The 22,850-nt window shown below is 34.7% G+C and overlaps 1 protein-coding gene across 14 annotated transcripts in view; it reads right to left on the bottom strand.

Moving 5' to 3' along the window:
* The window catches only part of LOC149528104 (ADP-ribosylation factor GTPase-activating protein AGD12-like), a 117,105-nt gene that overhangs the window by 25,364 nt on the left and 68,891 nt on the right, over nt 1–22,850 (bottom strand). The gene's annotated exons all lie outside the window — the stretch shown is intronic.

Here is a 22,850-nt window from a genome sequence, read left to right as displayed (position 1 = left end):
GGTACACACACACTTATGAATGTGGCATTCATTCACTTAGGAGTTGCTAAATAACTCCCCTTATCTCTATATAAGAGATGCTCCTCTCTCATTCTCTGCACACAACACACATTATATAGTTCTTGTAATGAGCTTATGGCTCCATCTCTCTCTCTTTCATTTCTCTTTCATTCTTTAGGCATTTGCCTCATTCATATAAATCAGATGGAGTTTTTCCTTGTTTTTTCCCCTTAAAAATTTCCATATCTCCTTGTGTTGATCTTTGGAACCATTTTCAATTTTATGTATTTATGGTAATAATTTCTTTACAAAACTCTCTTGGATTATTTCCTTTCATAGTTTTTCATTTAATTATTTCTTACAAGAACCCTTGTGGTGATTTATTTAGGTGTGGGCATAATTCTATTTTTTATGTGATGCAAGATTTTATTTCCAAATAACACAATGTTTTAAGTGAAAACTAATATATTTCACTTATATCATTTAAATATTATAAAGTTAAGTCATTTCAGGGTCCAATCGAAACAAAGTTGTTTTGAGAAGGGGGATTCCTAGGACGAGTAGGGAGTCACGAGGTAGTAGAGGACAGTCTTTCCTTCCATCCAATGGGTCAATGAGTTTCTATGAGCATCAGTGACAGAGGATGAAGATACAAGGAAATACTAAGTAAACAAGAAGAAAAATTTTAAGAAGGCTTTCAGATACAGAACAACAACATTCAGAGAGCCATTATGAGCATTGAGAGAACAGGAGTGGAAGAGGTGAAAGAAGTAACAAAGACCAAGAACCAGATTGCACAGCACTCCTTTTGGATGCTTTGCTTAGGAGCCAAAAGTGAACCAATCAGCGTATTGCACAGATTGTGTTGGTTGATGCAGTAGCCCAGATAGGGGTCAACAATTGAAGAAATAAGGAAGAAAGAGATGGAGAGGATCAACCTAGAGCTGCAAATCAGTACCACAAACCAGCTTTAGCAAGAGCTCTTTTGCCCACTTTCCCACCCAGAGTAGAACCTCCAACAAGAGAAGATCTCACAATAGTTAAATTAAAGAGGACATTAGACAATTATATGAATGCTAGAACAAGGCATATGCCTAACAGGAGCAGTAAGGTTAGGAAACTTTTTTGATGAGTCCAGTAAGACTCTAAGTGGACACTTATTTCAATCTTAACCCTATGCCTGAAGAGAACTCTATAAAATATGCTACCTTGCACTTAGACGGAGTTGCTCGTGAGTGGTAGCATCATGGTATGATCACCATGGGTCATGCATAATCACATCCTATGTAGCATTCATTGAGAGGTTAATTGAAAGGTTTGACAAGAAAGATCCAGGGTTACATATCAAGGAATTAGCGCAGTCAAAACAATAGGGTCCGGTAGATGTATATGTTGCTGATTTTCAGCAATTATTAGTCTTGGTGATGGATATTTCTGAGAGGAGATTTGTTCTTTTTGCAGATGGGTTACAGGAACCTCTGAGAGGATGGATTAAGGCATTCAATCCTCCTACCTTACAAGAAGCAAATAAAAAGGCTAGAGATATGGAGACTATCACTTCCAGGAGCAAATTTTACTCCAAGAATTTCCTACAAAAAAAAAGAAAACGACAAGAAGAAATTCAAAATGAATCACAGCAGCCACAAATGATTCAAAAAGTTCGGGCAGTGAACAATTGAATAATCTCAGGAGGAAACTGTGTTTCATTGTAGGAAACCATGGGATCCTTTGCATAAATACAACATGAAGCAAAAGGCAAAGCAACTGAAATATTTTTCTACTGATGAATAAACATCTGAAAAATCAAATCAGACATATGAGTCAAAGAATGTTGAAGAGGAAAGAATTCCAAAGGAAGAGCCCAAGAACGATAGGACCCTTGCCGGACTCTCCGATGCACAAATGTTGATTACTTTCATGGTGAGAAGTGTTACATAGGGGCAGCCAGTAGTATCTTTAAATTGACACAAGAGTAATGCATAATTTCATTGATGAGAAGGAAGTGACTACAAGAGGACAAACATAAGAACATGATGGGCTTAAGGTAATCGTAGGTGACAAGTATAAAATCTTATGTACTTGCAAAATTTCAAATATGCAATTGGGTGATTATCAGCTGCAAGATGAGTTTTGCGGTGGATATGGGGTATAATGAGATTATACTTAACCAACAAAGATTAGAAACAAGGTTTAAATATCAAGAAAAATAGGTGGTACTCAAAGGACTTTCTAGTGGTGGACTTAGAGTAGTGCCATTCAAGAGGATGGAGACATTGATTAGAAGTGATCAAATTGAGTACGCAGCTGAGTGTCTATTGTACCTAAGGTTTCACACACTCCAGACCACCAAAAGAATAGTTACTACTATTACATCACAATTTTTGGCCCAATTTTAAAATGTTCATATAACCGTTCAGGTTTCATGTGAAGTCAGTTGACAAGTAATATTTGTTATGATCATGTGAAATGGTAAGACGGTTAATCGTTATAATTTCAATGAAGATGACATGTTAGTTAATCGTTGTGATGTTATTATAATGTTACCTTGAAATCTCGGAAAGTTGGTTATTCATCATGAATTCATGGGAAGTGAAATGACGGTTAGTCATTATGATGTTTTATGAATGATAACTTGTTATAGTAATTGTGATTATATTGAGGAGTATGATATTATTGTGGAGGATTTCTTCATTGCAGGAGCACGTCGAAGGGGGGAAGCATTGCTAGAAAGGAATTGGGCACAGGGGCACCACCTATCACTGAGCAAATAGGTACGAGTCCTCAAACCACCATGGCTAAGGGTAAATGGCTAGGCAAGCAAGAGCGTACGTTGGACTATCATGAGCTAACCAATGAAATTATATATCACTTAATAATAAAAAGAATCACTAAGCATAATTTGATCTATGAACAAGTTGTTACCTTTTTATCTGAGATTATTGTGGAGCCTCTTGTTATACTTTATATACTGACAACATGATATCAAGATATCTATACTTGCACATACATGTGTGTGTGTGTGTGCATAAATCAATATAATGGTACACAAGAAATAAATGATTAAATTTACGCACATGTATGTCTATGTGTACGTACAAATAGAGATGGCATAGATACCATGATGCCGATATATTTTTAAAATCATTTGGAGGGAGAACCTTTATCATTATTATTGTTCCCAGTTGATTTTGAGTGATTGCCTATCTTTTTCATCGGGCTTATATTTCTCAAATGTTCTTTCAAATATTTCAACTGATGAAGTTTATTTATATTTGAGCCAATGGAAATGTAGTTCTTTATGGAACAGATGCCTGGCTATGCGTCCGCCACCTTGGCCTTTCTTATCACCGAGCATGCATTTGTGGACTATTTTATATAACTTCTCGCCATAACTTTGCGAGCATTCTTCTAGATTTAGCTCTACGATTTTATTCATTCTTTCAACAATAATTATAAGCCATACTGCGAGCACTGCAGTTAGTCTTGTGTTTGAGCTCTTATATCCTTCAAGACCTAAGCATTTGTGGTTTTCAGATTTGCCAAATCTTTTTAGGATTCAACTTCTTCAGATTTCTTTTTGTCTACCAGACGAGGATAGCAATTTATACATGTACAAGGCAGCGCAACTCTTTCTAGCAGTACAGTAAGGTTATGTATTTGATTATTCTTTTTATGCTATAGGAGAAAGATCGAATAATGATATCATAGATGTGAACTTCATATGTTGTCAATGTATTACAGAAAGTATTCCACCATGCCTATGTTTAGTACAAATTATGTGTATGATATGATGTTTCGAAGCACTAAAGGACCTTACTGCAAATATTGTTTAAATGTGTTGGCTTATTCAAAGTTGTTGGCAATATGCCTCTGAGATAAGTACAATATTTGTTGTCATGATAAAAATTATGTACATGAATATGATATCAGAAAGGCCAATTGATACCAAAATTGAAACTTTACTGAAGGGATCTCCTAGGAAGCACCCATAAGGACCAGAATGGTCGAGATAAAGGGTGGTAGGACCGTAGGAGAGAACATCCTTGCAATAGCAAAAACAATATGAATCAGTAATATATATATATATATATATATATATATATATATATATATATAACAGCATTAAATAATTGAGTCATCTCATGGTAGTCCAATGTTTTAGATCTTGTTGTCAAGTTGAGCAGTGGTTGAAACTCTAGCACCAGGATGCTCAGTGGCTGAACAAGGTGCCCCATGTCTATTTCCGGGTAGGAAGGGCCTTTCTTAGTAGAGATTGTGTGGGGATACTCAAGGGTCTGCAGTTGTGAGGTTAAGCACTGACAATGCTTCTCCTCTCCACCAGCTACGAAAACTTGCACAAGACAGAGATATGATCTGCATTCAGACCTCTTCTAGTAACATGTATTCAACTTTTATGATATTGGTAATATCAAGTTGAAGGTATGTTAGATGATAGATTTCATTTAATTAGCTATTCCCTTCAATACTTAGAAGTCGCTTTCCTTTTCAATGTATTAGAAAATCAGTTAAATCAGTTGATTGAACATAAAATGTGACTACTTGAATGAGATAGGCATAATTGATAGTTGTTGTTACTGTCCTTCATTCATGTGAATATAAATATGAACATATCTTTTATTTACATTTAATTGTCGTAATTAGCAATGGGAAAAACGAGATGTTATAATGGTTTGTTGCCCTAAATGGTATTGTTTATTACAACACAATGTTATAACTTTTTGTGCCCTAAGCAATATATGTGGACTAACCTGGGTTTTGCAGGTTATGCCCTAACCGGATTCCAGTTTCAGAAATTAGGGTATTGCAAACTTAAAATCCTCAATTTAGTTTTTATTTGATTATGCCTTAATTGAAATCAAGATTATTGATTAGCTTTGAATTGAACTAAAGTTTAAATAGCAATATAATTACATGATGAAAATGTGAAGTAGTAATTGTATTTTGATGATATGCTAATTGATAGCTAAGTCCCGGGAAGAAGGTATGTTACAATTGCCCAAATATTCAATAAGTGTTATCCAAGCATAGCTAGGATTTTGGAAATATTACCCCTAGAGTTCCACATGATAGGGGTGTGGAGCATGTCATTAAGTGAGAAGAGTTAGCCAAACCGATGATTACAACTCCTCATTGACATCCTAAAAGGCACAAAGAAATTGAAGAGGCAATTAACAAGTTACTAGAGATAGGACACATAAGAGCCAACAACAGTCCCCTTGCATCAACAATAGCTTGGTACCAAGTGAGAATTTGCTTATGGCAACAAACCAAGATCTATAGGCCAATAAATAGCACAAAAGAAAGAAAGGCAAAATGGATGAACACTCATCAATCATGAAGTAACTGAATTGAACTGCAGAACTACAACAGATGAGCACAATGTAGATGTGTTTATTTAAAAAGGCAAGGCAACAATAACTTGGAGATAACTTATCACCCACAAGGTGGAATCACATGTTCATTAAAGATGGATCACCCTCCATTGTGCAATGAAGTTTGTGCAACATATGGAAGATGATAAAGTGATAAGTCCACTAAAGGTAGAGACAAAATATAAAGTGGAATGCGATAACTATTATCATGACCTAAAGTGGAATTTCTCCTACACCATGTGAAACTAAATGTGCAAACTCGTGTCTCACATGAAAACTACTATGTTATGCCTTATCCTAAGTAAGCTCAAGTAAAGTGTAATTAGTTGAATAATTAATTACACCAACACCTCACTCTCCTCCCCCCTTTTAAGTGCAACATAAAGGGATGTACACTTAAGCTATGTTGCCTTGGTTCCCGTACCCGCCTAATTGTGAAAAAATTAATCTTTTTGGGTCAAAACAAGTTCAAGTGTGCCAAACTTCAAGCTTTAAAAGAATATAATTTATTGCCTTTTTTAAAATTTTATGGTTTTGATGCCTTCAACTGTCTCTAGCTTCGTCCAACACTTCTTGAAATCCAATTCCCAAGTCAAAAGTCATGCCAAGTTAATGAAAGCCTTCTAAACATGTGTTTTCAATCGAAACATTAACTTTTAAATAGCAAGAGGTTAAGAAATGTGCTCAAAACATGTGATTGCATTCTAATTCTTAACCTCTCTAACCAAAAAAAAGGTTAAGACAAGCACTTCCGAACCTTACCTCCAAAACCCCAAAAAAATTTAAGCGAAAAAATTTAAGCGGGAGATCTAAAACATGCGTTTTGGAGACGATTCTCAACCTCTTTGCCAAAAATGAGAGGTTAAAAATTAAAAGGTTAATGAAGCTCAGTAAAAGGTAGTTATTGGGAGGCCCATACTAAAATTGAAGAAAGTACAGGCCATTTGAGATGGAGCTCGTGACTTTTCAAGGACTGGTTGAACCGATACACTCAAAATAATATTAGATTCTCTTATTGTATATCACAATTGGAGGGGTGGAATTTGGCATAAAATTTGAGGCACCTTTGTAGGAAACGACATAGGGCATTCTATGCAAGCACCACATGTTCAGATGTATGCAAGAGGCAAAGTTTTAAAAAGGAGTAAATTCAAGCACTACAGCCTTGGGAAAACTGTCTCATGCACAAGTATGATACAATTACAATCTTAGGACATATTGTTGGCATTGATGAGACTATGTTCGTGAAAAAAAACTTTCTTTCTAAATGTCACCTTTGAAGTAGCCGTAGGTAGACAATTCGTGGCAATCTATCAGCTATCATCAAGCCAACCCTTCCTTCGCAAATTGGCATCGCCTTCTCACAACAAATGAAGCTTCGAAGCATTCGTTGAGAGAGCTTGAAGTTTGTGGAGACTATACGCAATGGCCCATGTCTTCCTTCCAGTTCGTGCACAAATAAAGTCTCAAGAATTTGGAATTAATACCATGGTACAAGTGGCCTCAAGACATAGTGTTTTGAAGATGATACCTGCAAATTCTCCACGCTCATACTTGTCCCTTTCTCTACCTTAACTGCCTCTTAATGTGAGGAAGTTGCAGATAGGTGTCTAAGCCTGATAGTTGGAATAAGATAAAGGTTGTGCTACAAGTGTTTGACATAATGCATATTGTGTGTCATACCAATGTGAGGAGTAGTGCATTAATGTTGAAGGATGTAGCCAAACTGTTTGACTAAATGACAGCCATGGATTAGCAAAATATAAAATAAAATGAAATGACACTTGATGAACATTCATGAATATGTGTAGAGGTTCACGTAGTTTCAAAGAATGAGCAATCATCATATGGAAGTCAACTCACCTCTGTCACCATACTCCTTACCAACATGTGCTACGATTGACAACTGGCCCATCAAAGCATAGAGGCACAAACCAGTTTGCATTTGAACTATTTGACTAAATGTGGACAAATGATGAGAGATCTGTCTTGCGGGCCTTAGGTGGAAAGTGGCACAAGATATTTGTATTTGAAAACATCAAATATAGTCTACAGTCATAAATACTCAAACTTTCAAGCAAATGCACTTGGCACATGTAAAATCAAGTTCTGGAATTGTTTTCTAATATCCTCCTTGTTTATTGAAAAGTGGGAACATTGCAACAAGTTATATCTATTAAAGCCTTGTGTTGTGACTGGCATGTTGTAATGTCCCTTGTCTGGATCTTTAGGAAATAGGGACAATTCCCATAAAGAAATTAGTTACAAGTATTTAATTTCCTAAACACTAAATAATATTGCTTTATGTATAAGATTATATAGATAAGTCCCCACTAAGAACCATTAAGAATATGTGGATTGATTAAGTATGCATGTGTTTTAATTGATGATACTTAATATTATCTAATTTACAATCATCCAACATAATAAACCCTATTGTATAGTTCAGCCCTCTCTAATAAATAAATATGAAATACAAAACGAACCTTGTGCCCTTAAATCATGAAATATATGATATATCTTATTACTTGTAGTGATGTAATTTTTATTTCAAATGTGTTTGTTTAACCTCGCCAAAGAGCATATGATATTATTATTATTGCCTTCAATCAGTGGACCTATCTTAGATATGGACACATGATTTGCAACCTATTTAGTCAAGTAGCTTGATGCTTGCATGAGAATATTGAATGAATAAATAAGATGTAATTTATTCCATCCCTTTCTGAAGTGAGATTGAATGTTGAAAATATCTTGCAAATGAAGTAATAAGTTGCTACCAATGTCCATTCATAATTGCCAACATCGATTAACACAATATCTAAACTATTGATTATATTTCCAATCAGTATTGTTAGTCGATTCAAGGATTAGTCAGTGCTATATTGATTACACCATTCAACATTTAGAGTCAATTCAATAAAGAAGGTTAATTAACCTTGGTTGGCACCAATTAGAGGAAAACGTTAAGTTATTAGGGGTTGATTTCAGCCACAATTATTGTCACTGATTGATAGTTATTTGCAATCCTCAATCAACAATGAATACTTTGCTTCTTGGTTGTTAAAACTAATTATACGTGAGTTATTTCCATCATTGATGCGTTATTCAATATTAATTTAATTGTTGATCAATTAACAATTCAATCCCAATCATTCTAATCAATTATAATTGTTTACCCTCATATTATCCCTTCACTTTATCGATTCAATATGATGGTATTGACCTCCACCTGCAACCATTCAACAATGTCCACAAAGGTAAGCGGACATCCATAATAATTGATAGAAGGCTAAATTATTGTCATTCCGCCAATTAAAGTTTACCCAGCAAAGCTCCTCCATACACTTCATAGCTGCATGATTTTGAAGCTCCTGCCAATACACTCTTGCGCAGATATAGACTCTAAATCAGTATAATGATGAGCCGTCAATGAGTAGTCATATTTGTCACTTCTATATGCTAATACTTGCTTTATGCAAAAGATATCCCAGTTTGATAATTAATTACAAATAGTAGCCTTACATTAGCAATTAAGATATTTGTCATATAAATTCTAGTTGCTAATTCTCATACCAAACTCTCAAGGTTTTGATTTTGATATTTGTTTCAATTTATTTGGTAAATCATTAGAGCCTTACAATTATCACTTATAGATATTTTAATTTATCTCATTTGATGAAGCTTCCTTAAGGCGACTTAATATTATTTATCTAATTATTAATTGTAGTTTATTTATTAGTAATTATAATGATCATTATTAATATTACATTTTTATTATTCAATAACATGTTATTAAAAATAATATATTATTATATTTATTTTAATAATTTATTAAACTACCAAACATTGCTACTGCACATATGGTGCAAGAGCGCCTATCAAAAAGGATAAAAAAGGATCAAATAGTGATGAATTTGTCTCCAAGCATGGAGATGTTGCAGCATAAAGACATTGAAAAAAAATGATGCTAAGGTTCCTATAGTGAACCAAATAGATGAATTGATATATGATGAGGTCCCATTTACTTTTCCTAATCCATTTATTGCAGAATTGTGGGTGTTCTACTTGAATTCTTATGTGGAAGAGGTTTATGAAGGTATGAAAATTGACTTGGGTACTTGGCAAGAGTACAAACAACAAATACTAAAGAATTGGAAAGACAAGAAAGAGGAAGGACAATCCAAGAGACTTGGATTCTATTGTCCCCGGGAGTATGGTGCAGGAGCACCTATCAAAAACGATACATCAGTATGGAATACTTTATCTTTTAAATGTATTTTGAATCCATTTGATTCAATATGTAAGGCTAAATAAAGTCATTTGTAATGGATTGTCCAAGTTGTCTAGTATGATAAAATTATGTAGATAAACCCATGGAAGGGTGAAATGTTATAAAATGTCATATATAATCTATTTTGATACGTTAGTAGGTGTTTTATAAAGTTAAAAGGTCATTTATGTGAAAATACAAAAGTTTTCAAATAGGTAATAAAATTTTGTCACAAAATGTGACAATATGAAAAAGATGATGGAAGAGAGAAGGTGTAAGGTCATAGGAGGTATACAATAGGTTAGAGGAATTGAAAAGACATTAAAATATCATGTATTGGTTGTAAGTTTCAGAATGTAATGAAGTGGAATAAAGAGAAGTTTGTATTTTTGAGTTTTATGATAAATTTCTGGGATATTTTTCCAGAAATTTGACTGTTCTTTCTGTTTTCACATGCACATATGAATTGATACAGACCTGCAACTTATATTTTTGGAGGGGTATTTGAGTTAGCTTCAATTTGGAGTTGGTTTGGAACTTTGGATTCATTTCATTATTATTTGAAAAAGTTATGATCAATTTAGTGCAGACTGGTCAGAACCTGATTTTTATGTAAGCAGTTTTAGAAGAAGAGTATAAACTTTTGTTCTAGTTATCATTTTAAGCTATAACTTTGGAAAAAACGTGTTTAACCAATATATATACTCTCTCATAAAAGGAATTAGTTTTATGTCTTAATTTGTGAAAGTTACTAATAGTTCTTTGGAGAGTTTATATTCTGTCCTAGATGATTGAGTTGGTAAAAGTTCCTTGATGTGTAAGAACACATTGTTGAAAACTCTTGAGTAATAATCCCAAAAGAGATGTTTAAAAGGTGTACCTCTGTATCAATCATATTATTTCATAATTAATGTCCCACTGCAACCAAAGTATCATCCTTAACTTTTGTAATGTCCCTTGTCTGGTTGCTTAGGAAATAGGATCAATTCACTTGGAAAATTAATTAAGAGAGTAATTTCCTTAACACTCTGAATGATATCACTTATGGATGCTTTTTGTATAAGATTAAATAGCTGCCACTGCTATCTCTAATATTACAATTTAGGGTATGCAAGATCTCTCTCTCTCTCTCTCTCTCTCTCTCAAAAGTACTCAATATTATCTTATGAGACATACATTCTGCCAATGTTACTGTATGAATCACTATGCAAAAATTATATATACTGATCTGTAAATGTATAGTTCAGCTCTTTGATATAGCAAATTTGACTATGCAAATAACTTCCTTCCAATGATGCAATACCTGGTATATCTGTCCAATAATAATTATGGTATGTATCTGATACGTCATTATGCTTAGACAAGCACTAGAAACTGCTATATCCGATATATTGGTCTGTATATAATGAGATCGTGATATTGCTTATATCAATAAGATTGCTGTTTCAGATATGATTATGTATTCTTGCAACTATTATAAGGTGGTTGTTTCAGATCTCAACAATTAACTCCTGCAACAATGGTACCATCTCTGATTGATAGCTGATTGCAGGCAGATTATGCCAATTACCCAAGTGCTCAACCGAACAGATTCAAATACGATAAAGAAGAAGAAGTAATCTCCTCCTAAAATGAGTGGAGTCTTCCTTCCTGTACGACTTATCTAGAATGATGAGTCCCTTGGTAAGAGACATGTCCCATGTCCCTTAAACTCTCTTCATACAAGATATATTCCCTGTGACCATATCAACAATTCTCTCAAGGACTTTGGTGTTGATACCATGGATAGTTATGAAGCTACTCCTGGTATTAGGTTGCCCTCACCTATGTAATTTGACTTTAGTGGCTTTGTATCTCATATCTTTGATTCATCATCAACGACTTTAGCTCTTAAATCTCTTTAGAAATGTAGATGAATCACACTATATAATTGGATATCTGTATCAACACATCCTTGTAGTATCTCTTCCTAGTAATCTTCGACTTGTATGTGTTACGATGGCTCCTTTGTTTCATGTTGAAATCCTCTTCATAAACACACTCATCATTTATATAAACATTCTGTATAAATGCCTATACATTAATTTACCTCAATATAAAATTTGTTCGATTTATATTAATATTATAAGAATTTATATTAATATAATATAGTTGATTGACAGATATTAAAATTGATTTTATTTATTTATTATTACATTATCATGTGTTGATTCATAATATTATATTATATCAATTCATATTTTATACATTTGAGTCCCATAGTTAAAATCTCACTTGGCAACAACTCGCCAAGCCCCTAAAAGTTTATTTGAGAAAAAATCGGCCAATTTTAAAAATAAAATCGAGAAAACTCAAGAACCTTAAAAAATTGCCAAAATTTAATTTAAAATATTATTTTTTTGCAAATCCACTTAAATCCCCCTTCAATAGCTTGCAATCACCTAAGAATGCCTTCGAACCCTTCTTCTCCCCACTCCTCAAGCCTCTAAATGAACAAATGGAAACTAGCAAACTAAAAATCAATTTTTTTGCCTATATCGTTCCAATGCGCGCACGATCGAGTTTTTATTAAAAACTCGACCTTGCGAGTACCGAGTTTTAAAATCTGCCATTTGTTTTGCAAAAACATCACCCAGCTGGTTAACTCGACGAGTAATGGAAAATTGTAGATTAATCTGCGAGTGTACCAACTATGCATTTGAGTATTTTATTAAGTTGACTGTAATAATAAATATTAAATTAGAATTTCTTTGATCATTAATTTTTTATTATGTATGATTAAATCCTAGTTTAGAAAAAGGAGATATTACAATTTCTTTTACCACAACTAAATCATATGGAAACTCAACTTTCTTTCCTTCTCCACGCAGAGTGATTTGGTACATTGAAGGTAGATTAGTGCTCAAGTTAGGAATATAAAGGCATCTCTAAATGTTCCATTACCCATGTCATCTAAACCTTTGCTTTAAAGTTCCACTTGAGAATCATCACCTATGAAGATGAGATGTGTACCTTAGTAGGCTCCAATGAGGAAAACTGCTCCTTTATAGAACCCATGTGATGAGTGGCACCCATGTCAAGTATTCATTCTTGTGAAGAGCCCATAGTTTTCACAAATGCTTACCCTTTTCTTTTGACTATGAGGAAGTGGAAGGAACGAAATCCTCCTTGTTGTAGGCAGATGGCAAAAATATTAGTCTACTCATCATTTACCATTTTTCTTGCAATATGCACAAGGTGGCCTCTATTGAATTTCCAGGATTGTTGCAAATGTATGAAGGTGAGATGTGTACCTTAGTAGGCTCCAATGAGGAAAATTGCTCCTTTATAGAACCCATGTAATGAGTGGCACCCAAGTCAAGTATTCATTCTTGTGAAGAGCCCATAGTTTCCGCAAATGCTTACCCTTTTCTTTTGACTGTGAGGAAGTGGAAGGAGCGAAATCCTCCTTGTTGTAGGCAGATGGCAAAAATATTAGTCTATTCATCATTACCATTTTTCTTGCAATATGCACAAGGTGGCCTCTGTTGAATTTCCAGGATTGTTGCAAATGTACTAAGCACTGCCATGAATTTGGTATGTGTGTTCCAAATGCAACATGCTCTTAGATTTATATATAAAGAATAGGCCATGAATAGACATGTCCCTTCATGGGACATGCCTATTCATTAATTAGATAATTAATAATAATAACAAATTTAACCTCATATTTATGTGTGTGTGTGTGTGTGTTTCTCATATAACAATAACCTTATATCTCAATATAAAGAACTCACACACACATATCTATAGATTATATCTCATATATAATTATATATAGGTTTATCCGATAGAACCTATCAAACATCAACACTCCCTCTTAGCTTAGAAGGATAAATACATAAGAATAAATATTACTTCAACGTAATATTACAAATAATAGTTTTAAGCATATCTCATTTGATATCTCAAAAAAATTTCCACCATTTGATATCGCATTCAATATCACGAGTATTGGTCTTCTAGAATATCAACACGTGATATTAACCAAGTACCCAAAAGGTTTTGATATCACATCTTATATCAAGAGTATTGGTCTCCTAGAATATCAATGATATTCACCAAGTACTCAAAATAAGGTTTGATATCACATCTGATATCAAGAGTATTGGCCTCCCAGATTATCAATGATATTCATCAAATACTCTTTGAGTAATGGCCTTCCAGAGTGTTGAGATGTAAGACATTCACCATATACTCCATTTGTTTGATCTCATAATACAAGTTATTCTAAGATCGTCACCTTACAGCAACTTCTGCAAATACAAGCGACATCATTTGGAAGTTGCCATTTCCTCATGATGTACACAGGGGGTAGGCCCATTAAAATCACATAGTCACGAGGTATATCCATAAATCACAGTTCTCTTAACTACTACAATTTCATGATCATTGGAGAATCCATCTCAACATGATTTACTCCAAATCAATCCTTCATAATTGCTCATCCAATGTTACCTTTGAAGAGGTGTCAAACTCCCTTTTGAGTCTAGAACCAATCCCCCTTTTCTTGCAATAATATTCTTGAAGAAAAAAAAAAGATCAAGACATATAACTCTTCTAGAAATACAAATAAAATTAACTACATAAATAAATAAGATTAGTTTTCGAGATATAATAATAATAATGTATCTCTAGAATTGGCTCATCTTTAACATGCACTTGGATTGATCATACTTTGAATTCTCATAGAGACTTTTAATCCAACTTCTTTATATGAATATAACTATCTTCACAAAATCATATTACCATTTTGATCCATATTTTTGTATCCTTCCATTTCATACCATTTCTATTTAATTATTCATAGCCATGCTAAATATTGTTCCTATTAAAACTAATTATAATTTTAAATACCCATTTAATTGTGTGTAAGTTCCCATCTCTAGTAGGCTAGCATCAACATGTAATTAATAATAATTAGTATGAGCTGTAGTGGTCCCACGGCCGTAAGGGTTTGTGCATTGGTTTATCACCCTACCAATGGAATCCATGTGAGAGTGCAGGTTATGTAAGTATAGTTTAACTTGTTTACAACCTCCAATGACTAATGGCAAATAGCAAACGCAGTAAGGGGACATTGCACAATTGTATGAGTTCGCCCTTTCAAATATCCCTTTTCCTCCATTCATTGCCCATTCTACGGGGTTTATGTTCTTAACTTGTCACTCCACGGCAATATGCATTGCCCTGTATACTTTGACTAATGGGTTGACCTTGTTGTCTCCCCTTTTAATATGTTTTCCTTTCCTATATTCATTTCTTGATCAGCATTCAATGCCTTGGTTTTGACTTCCTTATATCTCCCCACTCATTCACATTCATCGTTGATGGTCCAAAAAAAAATTAAATCACCTAGATTGGGGAGTCGAGCGACAACTATGAGCCGTGACTCATAGTATAATTTCACCCATCTTACAATGTCTATCCCATCTGCAAAACTCGATTTAAATGCACTTTTCCTCATTATCAATTCTGACAACACCATACCATAGTTATAAATATCCATCATCTTTGTTATTCAATTTTTATTTACCCTCACATCTCCCGCAATGTTGTGTGTTCTCTGCACTTGGATGTGTTGATTTTGTACGATGTTATCGTATGTCTCTGGACTCAACATCCCTTGTACCAATGTGTGATCAGTTGTTTGATCTTTGTGTTGGGGGCTTTCGATGCGAAGGATAGATAGGTCGACCCCTTCAAATATTAATATCTTCCCACGTAGGCCACTTGGAAATGATTGGATTTTAATTTGTTCTTTTATTGAGCATTCATCGCCGACCATTATCAAGTTGATAACAAGCTTCATCTTTGCAGTTTATGAGATCTGCCAGCTCAATCTTGCAAGACATCAACTTGGCACCGTAGATCCACTTTGGTTTTGCGAACATCACATTGTCGTTGGTGCTTAAGTCAGGCTCCAAGCATTCAATCAGAGTCATTCACATTCGGCACACACTGGTTTAGTTGCAGATCCAAGTCTTCGACAGCATATCTAGGCCCATGCCCTCCCCAAATTGACCACTTACAGTGATTGGTTGCAGCGATATCAGATTGGATCATTGGTCATGTTTGGTAGACATTCCTCTAGCCTAACATCTAGGGTACAAGCATTGATCTGCAGTTAGAGACATTGTACATTTGAAGTGCCACCCTTCTATATTATCTGACTAGACTCGCCTTGTAGCAATAAGTGCATGATCTCGCATTTATAACCTTGCTCTGATATCATGTTGAATTTCCAAGATTGCTGCAAATGTACTAAGCACTGCCATGAATTTGGTATGTGCGTTACAAATGCAACATCCTCTTAGATTTATATATAGAAAATAAGCCATCAATAGGCATGTCCCATCCTGCCATGAATTTGGTATGTGCGTTACAAATGCAACATCCTCTTAGATTTATATATAGAAAATAAGCCATCAATAGACATGTCCCCCTATTCATTAATCAGATAATTAATAATAATAACAAATTTAATATAACAATAACCTTATACCTCAATATAACAATAACCTTATATCTCAATATAAAGAACACACACACACACACATATATATATTTTATCTCATATATAATTATATATAGGTTTATCCGAGAAAAGCTATCAAACATCAACAACCTCCCCTTAAACGCATATCCCTTCTTGTTAGATGATGGATAATTGCATTGTTGTGAGGATGTTGACTACGCTCTATCTTGTTGTGGCTTGGACTTACCTTGCTTCTGCTCCCATTGAGAACCCTTTCCTTGATTCCCACAATTAGCTACTAAAGCCTTGGACCTTGAAAACTTGAGAATACCCATACGCATCAACTTTGACTACTCTAACATCAATTGTTTTGTAAAGGCATGAACCAAAAGGTTTCGAAGCTAGAAACAAATGTTGCATATTCAAATAGAAGCTTATACAACAAATTATAAACTAAGTTTGCATCCTTTTTGTCAATACCAATTCCAAAGTTTTTCTCTAAGTTGTGTAGCTTTAGTTACATAGTCTAGGGATTGTATCAAAGTCCTTGGGATCCAAATTGTTGAGCTCATTTTCAAGCTTATGGCCCCTTATCTCATTCACTTGGCCATACAATTGACCAAATTTGTCCCAAGCCTCTTTGACTGTCTTAACACTTGTCAATATGGAAGATGAGGTCATTTGTCATATACTTTCTCAAAATTCCAAGAGCCATAGAATTTTTAACAATTCATTTCATTTGAGCATTAGGATCAATTTTAGGATAGATCCTATTGTTGTTCCACCAACATATTGAACTAATCCTTTTCTTTAATTTTCCATGATTGAAAGTTTACATGTAGTTAAAAGTGGAAATTTAGGAGTACCCATAATGCAAAATGAAAAAAGCACAAAAGACAAAGAAGCACAATCACACAAGACCCTCCCCCCCCCACAAAAAAAAAAACAATGAAAAAGAAATAATGATTTTGGCACTTTTTATATAGTTTGTACGGCTGCGAATTGCCATAGGTTTTCTGAATTTGATGATTTTCAGTTTTAACTGCATTGATGAGGCCAAACGAGACTCAAATCAATATTGTTCAAGTTCCAACTAAAATCCTAGCATTACAATGATCATAAATTATCAGAAAATACCAAAACCTAAAAGTGATATCTCTGCCTAAAATGGCTACGAAACGATAGAAAGTAGATAAAAAATAATAATGCACTATGAAAAATATCAAACCTCAAAATTTGTCTATATAAGTCTGAACGGACCCTGAACTCTACATAATCGAAAATTAGTCAAGTATAGTTGTCAAAAAATAAGAATTCTAAAAAAATTGTCCCCCAAAATTAGAAAAATATTTACACAACTATAAAATACAAGAAATTCTACCTGAAGACCAAAAATATTGTTCAAGAAAAGGCCTCAAAATGAGAAGCTATGAGCCTTCAAAGTTGATTGCAAATCAAAAACTCAAATAGAGGGTTGAGAATTTTTCAAAACCTATTAATGCAATGCTAATATCAACAAAAAATGGGTTAAATTTGACGATCAAACAATTGTCCAAACCAGTAACCCTAAATATAATAGTCAAATGGACATCAAAATTAAGAATGACTATGCCATATGTCAAGATGTGCTATGTGTAAGAATCGTATTGGTACATGTGGTACCTATGTGGATGCAAACAACGCTAGATGTATGTTGATTCAATTGTATGGATGGGTAACATGGAACCTATTACTAATGTGTCAAATGCTTATGTCTCTGCCAACATGGGTATTGATGTGGCAGAAGGCAATGTGTCTTTGTTGATATGGGTCGATCTTTGCAAGGGTCCCCATGGCCAATTGTAAATGCCATGTGTTGTTGTGTGGCAATTTGTTGTGAGGTTTGTGTTTGCCACATGGACAAATAAGGAAGGTCTCTCAAGCGTCGCACAATGCAATGGGATTGCACATCGTGGAAAGTCTCTCTCTTCAAAACTATAGCCCCACATAAACAAGAATATGAACTCCTTTGTTGTTTATATGATGAAACGTGTGATTATTGATATAAATAGAAGTTGTGAATTTTGGGTAATCTTCACAAACTAGGGCTTGAGCATGGTGGGGGCTACTAGGTGGTCGACTGTTTAGGGCGCCTGTGAAAAAACATCAAGGTTCGTCCAATTCTGGCACCTGTAAAAAAACATCAATTGGCAGATAGGGGCATACGGCTCGATTTGCTAAAAGATTGCCCCAAAAAAAAAAAAATTGGCAGATTTATAATCAAAATTCACTGAAAAGACCTCCTAGACACGATGGTGAGGTAAGATCTAGCCCAAGATGCTCCCACAAAATGTTGGTTCTCAAATTTGAAAACTATGTGTCCTTTGAATACACCAAGATCTCACCAAATAGGCTACGCTACCACACTCTGTGTACGAATTTTCCTATAGCAACAACCCAAGATCTAGAGGCCAATAAATAGCACAAAAGCAAGAGACAAAATGGGTAAAAACATTATGTATTCTCATCAATCATGCAATAACTAAACTAAACTACAAGAGATGAGTACAATGTAGATAAGATAAGATATTAATGTCCAACAAGAGACTACAAACGGGACTAAGGGACTGAAAGTACAAACAAAGCCCAAAAGGCAGCAAGACCACCAAATAGTGTCCAAGAAAAGGGAAAACAATAGAGCAAGAAGCAAACAAAGAGAAACCGGAGTGAAGAAGGAAGTGATAAGTTGATGAAGGGATGCTGATCCAGAGGGGGAAGACTCCCGAAGAGTAAGATCATGAACATGGAAGGCCTCTTGGAGATAGAGTGCAAAGGATCACTGATCATCTTACATGAAGGAGGAGGATAGGGACCTGCACTCTCTGAATAAGCAATGGAACCTCCCACAAATCTCATACTAGATTAGACAATTGTATAGGAAATGGATTTCAATCTCAGCCACTCCATGTCACAACACTGACAAAACCACTCATCACTGTTGGTCTAATGATCTGTCTGGATACGGAGCCAGTGTGAGTCATTTTTGTGCCTACAAAACATGTGACGTAATGATAACTAGAAGATAACTTATCACCCACACAAGGTAGAATCACGTGCACTTTACGGGGATAATTCTCCATTGTGCAATAAGTATATGCAACACGTGGATTATCATAGTCATAAGTGTACTAAAGATGGAGACAACACATAAAGTGGAATGTGATAACTACTAACACCGTCTAAAGTATAATTTCTAGTACATCATGTGCAACTAGATGTGCAAACTCGTGTCTCGAGTTCATATACTATGTAATGCATTATCGTAACCAAGCTTAGGTAAAGTGTAATTAGGCGAATAACTAGTTACACCAACACAATATTGTGCACTGACTACAGGGCCTTCATCAAGAAAACAATCAAGAACATGTACTCAGTCCCCAGGATAGGTGACATATATGGAGCCAAGTTTTTTCTAAGAGAGATTTGAGATCAAGATTCTATTAGATTCAGATTAGACAAAAGGATATAGAGAAAACTTCCTTTGGGTGCCATTTTGGGCATTTTGAGTTTCCAGTGATGGCCTCTAGGTTGACAAATGCCACAACTACTTTTCAAAATTGCATGATCAGGTATCCAAGGAGCAATTGAGGAAATTTCTTTTGATTTTTTTCGATCATGTCTTAATTTAGAGTAGGACTTGGGAGGAATGCATACAACATTTTGAGGAGGTATTAAGCATTTTAAAGAGTGAATCTCTTCATGCTAAGAAGTTGAAATGTGATTTTAGGATGGAAAAGCTCCTTTATCTTGGTAACATCATTAGTGCAAGGGGAATGAGGGTTCATCTTAAGAAGGTAAAGGTTATTATGTAATAGTCAACTACTACGAAGTTCACACAAGTTTTGGGTTCTATAGGAGGTTTGTTAAGTGATTTTCTTAGGCAGTTGCACTGCTTAATGATTTTATTAAAGACAAAGGATATATGTGGTCCAATGCAGCGCAAAAGTATTTTGAGAACTTCCAACAAGTGATGCCTACATGTCCAGTAATAGCCATACCAAACTTATCTAAACCTTTTGAGTTGGAGTGTGATGCTTCATGTTAAGGTATATTAGTAGTGTTGATGTAAGATTAACACCCCACCACATTTGAGAGCAGGAAATTGAAAGGTGTGGACAGAATATATTTAGTTTATAACAAGGAGATGTTGGTGGTCATCATGCACATCTTGGCCTAAGTCAGATCATAATTGGTCAAGGGAAAATTTATCATCAAGACAGCTAATAACAACATTAAATACTTCAAGAAGCAGAAAGACCTCAATGATAAACAGCAAAAGTGGGTCAATAGATTGCAAGCATACGCCTTTGACATTGTTTATATAAAAGGGAAAAAGAATATAATTATTGATGCAAACTCTAGGAGACCTCATATATGTTCTCTTGTGGAGATTTCTACGGACTAGAAACATTTAACTGCAACTGAATATGCAAAGATTCATAGGCAGAAGGAATTATGGAAGGCACAACACATGATCACATATACACCGTGGTTAATGAGTTGATCATGTAAAAGGCCAAGATTAATTTTATGCCTCCTTCACAATTTAAGATGATGATTTTGAGGACTGTTCACAATACACCCTTAACTGCCCACCCAGGTTTCTTAAGACTTCCACACAAATTCATGAGAGATTCACTTGAAAGGGACTTAATGTTACATCCCAAATTTTGCTACATTAAATAATATTCTAGCCGTTGGGAAATATCATGTGAAGTTAGTTGTTTGGCAACTCTGTTGAGAATAATGATTCACGAGGAATTGATTTATTGATAAAATTGTTGAGATATTTTGATTCTTGTGAAAAGGAAATTCGGTTATTAGTTAATCTGTCATGTGGCATGTTAATTAGCCGTTTGGAAAAAATGAATATCCTAGAAAGTTAGAATGTTTATGTGATATTTTTTATTATTTTAAATCATTGGAAATATGTTATTTCCTAGAACCATTTCCATTTTGCAAGAGCATGACAACAAGGGGAAGTGTGGCCAAAATGTGAGTTAGGAAGGGGACACCCAAATCCACCAACAGACCAACAAGTATGAACTTAACCACCTAGACCAAGGACTAGAAAGGCTTGACAATCAAGAAAGTACAAGGACTACCATGAATATTCAGATAAACAAATGAAAACAATACAAAGAACTTAAGTAAGAATATTATCTTCATTGCGTATTGATCTCTGTGTACCTTGCAAGCTAGCATGTCTTAGTATAGTAATATCTCGTTTATACTCATACATGTGTGGGTATGAAATATGTACGTATGTACACACACACACACACACACACATATATATGTATGCGCATTTGTCATTAGCGTGTATGTATATATATATACCTACATATCAGAATTGCTCAAGCAAGCATGAATATACAAAGGAAAGATATTATACTAAGGCATGGGTTAGGCGTGTAATGCCACCTTTATTTTTAAATATTCTCGACTTTGAACTTTGGATATTTTAATCATTTTTTATTTGAGCAACCACTTTTTGTGTATCCACCACCTCATGGCATTGGGTCATTATATTCTTTTTGATATTTTGAAATTAAAAGTCTTTCAATATTCTTGCCACCTCAAATCTTGGCATAACCAAGCTACCACGGATGGCCATTATTAATCTCGGTCGATACTTGTTCCATATTTATGTTATTTGTTCTTGCCATAAGGGCACATACGAACATTGCTCATTGTTCTTAGCATTTCTCAGTTCTGCAATCTTTTGTTACATCTTTTTGTGCTCTCGGATTCAAACTCCAGTAGGAATGAATAACAGCAAATATCATTTGCCAAACCAAAGTCGTGAGTCAAGTCTGCAACTCACATTGAGCTCCATTGACATCACGGGTGTTAGCATTCCAAGAATTGTTACACTATAGTCTGTGCTGAATTTGTAAGGTCATGCCTTGTTTACCACCACATTTACTTTAACGTATTTGTCAGTTTCTTAACAACTGAAGCCATTCTTTTGATTGCAAAAACTCATAATTAAATGTGATAAATTTTACCATCATGATTTTACTATTACATTGATATGCTCTGAAAAGATTGTGGTATGCATTTGCATATGTTTTTGATTGAGCAAATACCATACAGGGATATAATCAATATATTCTCTGAGACGGAATATTTCTCTTACATTTGATATCAGAAAGAAAGGAAAGCATAACAACATAAGATGTCATAGGCCATGAATGGCATGAAGCATGACAGAGGATTAAGTGCTTATGAACCAGCACTTATAATATAAATCTCCCAAGTAAAGAGGACCTTCTAGGTCGAGCCAAGGGGAAAAAATAGTGTGAAAATTCCTTGCAATGAAAAGAAAGATATAATCAATCTAACATTTAAATAAATCATATAGATAGCTCATGGAAGTCCTTGTATTCTTTTCTTGTTGTCAAGTCGAGCAGTGGATGATCAAGCACATAAGTTCCCCATCCAAAATCCTTGGACAAGGTAGTTAATGGCGTGTTGCCGCCATGATCATCAGAGGTCAGGGTGCTAGCAATTGTAAGATAGGATGTTTGGAATGTGTCCACACTCTCAACAATTGACTAGCCGACACTCTAACACCAAGATGCTCAATGGCTAATAAGAGTGTCCCAAGCCAACTCCCAAATAG

Source organism: Cupressus sempervirens, chromosome 11 (assembly GCF_028749045.1).
Source record: "Cupressus sempervirens isolate cs-2001-9-10 chromosome 11, ASM2874904v1, whole genome shotgun sequence".
Lineage (NCBI taxonomy): Eukaryota > Viridiplantae > Streptophyta > Pinopsida > Cupressales > Cupressaceae > Cupressus > Cupressus sempervirens.
This window is presented reverse-complemented; position numbering and strand designations above follow the sequence as displayed.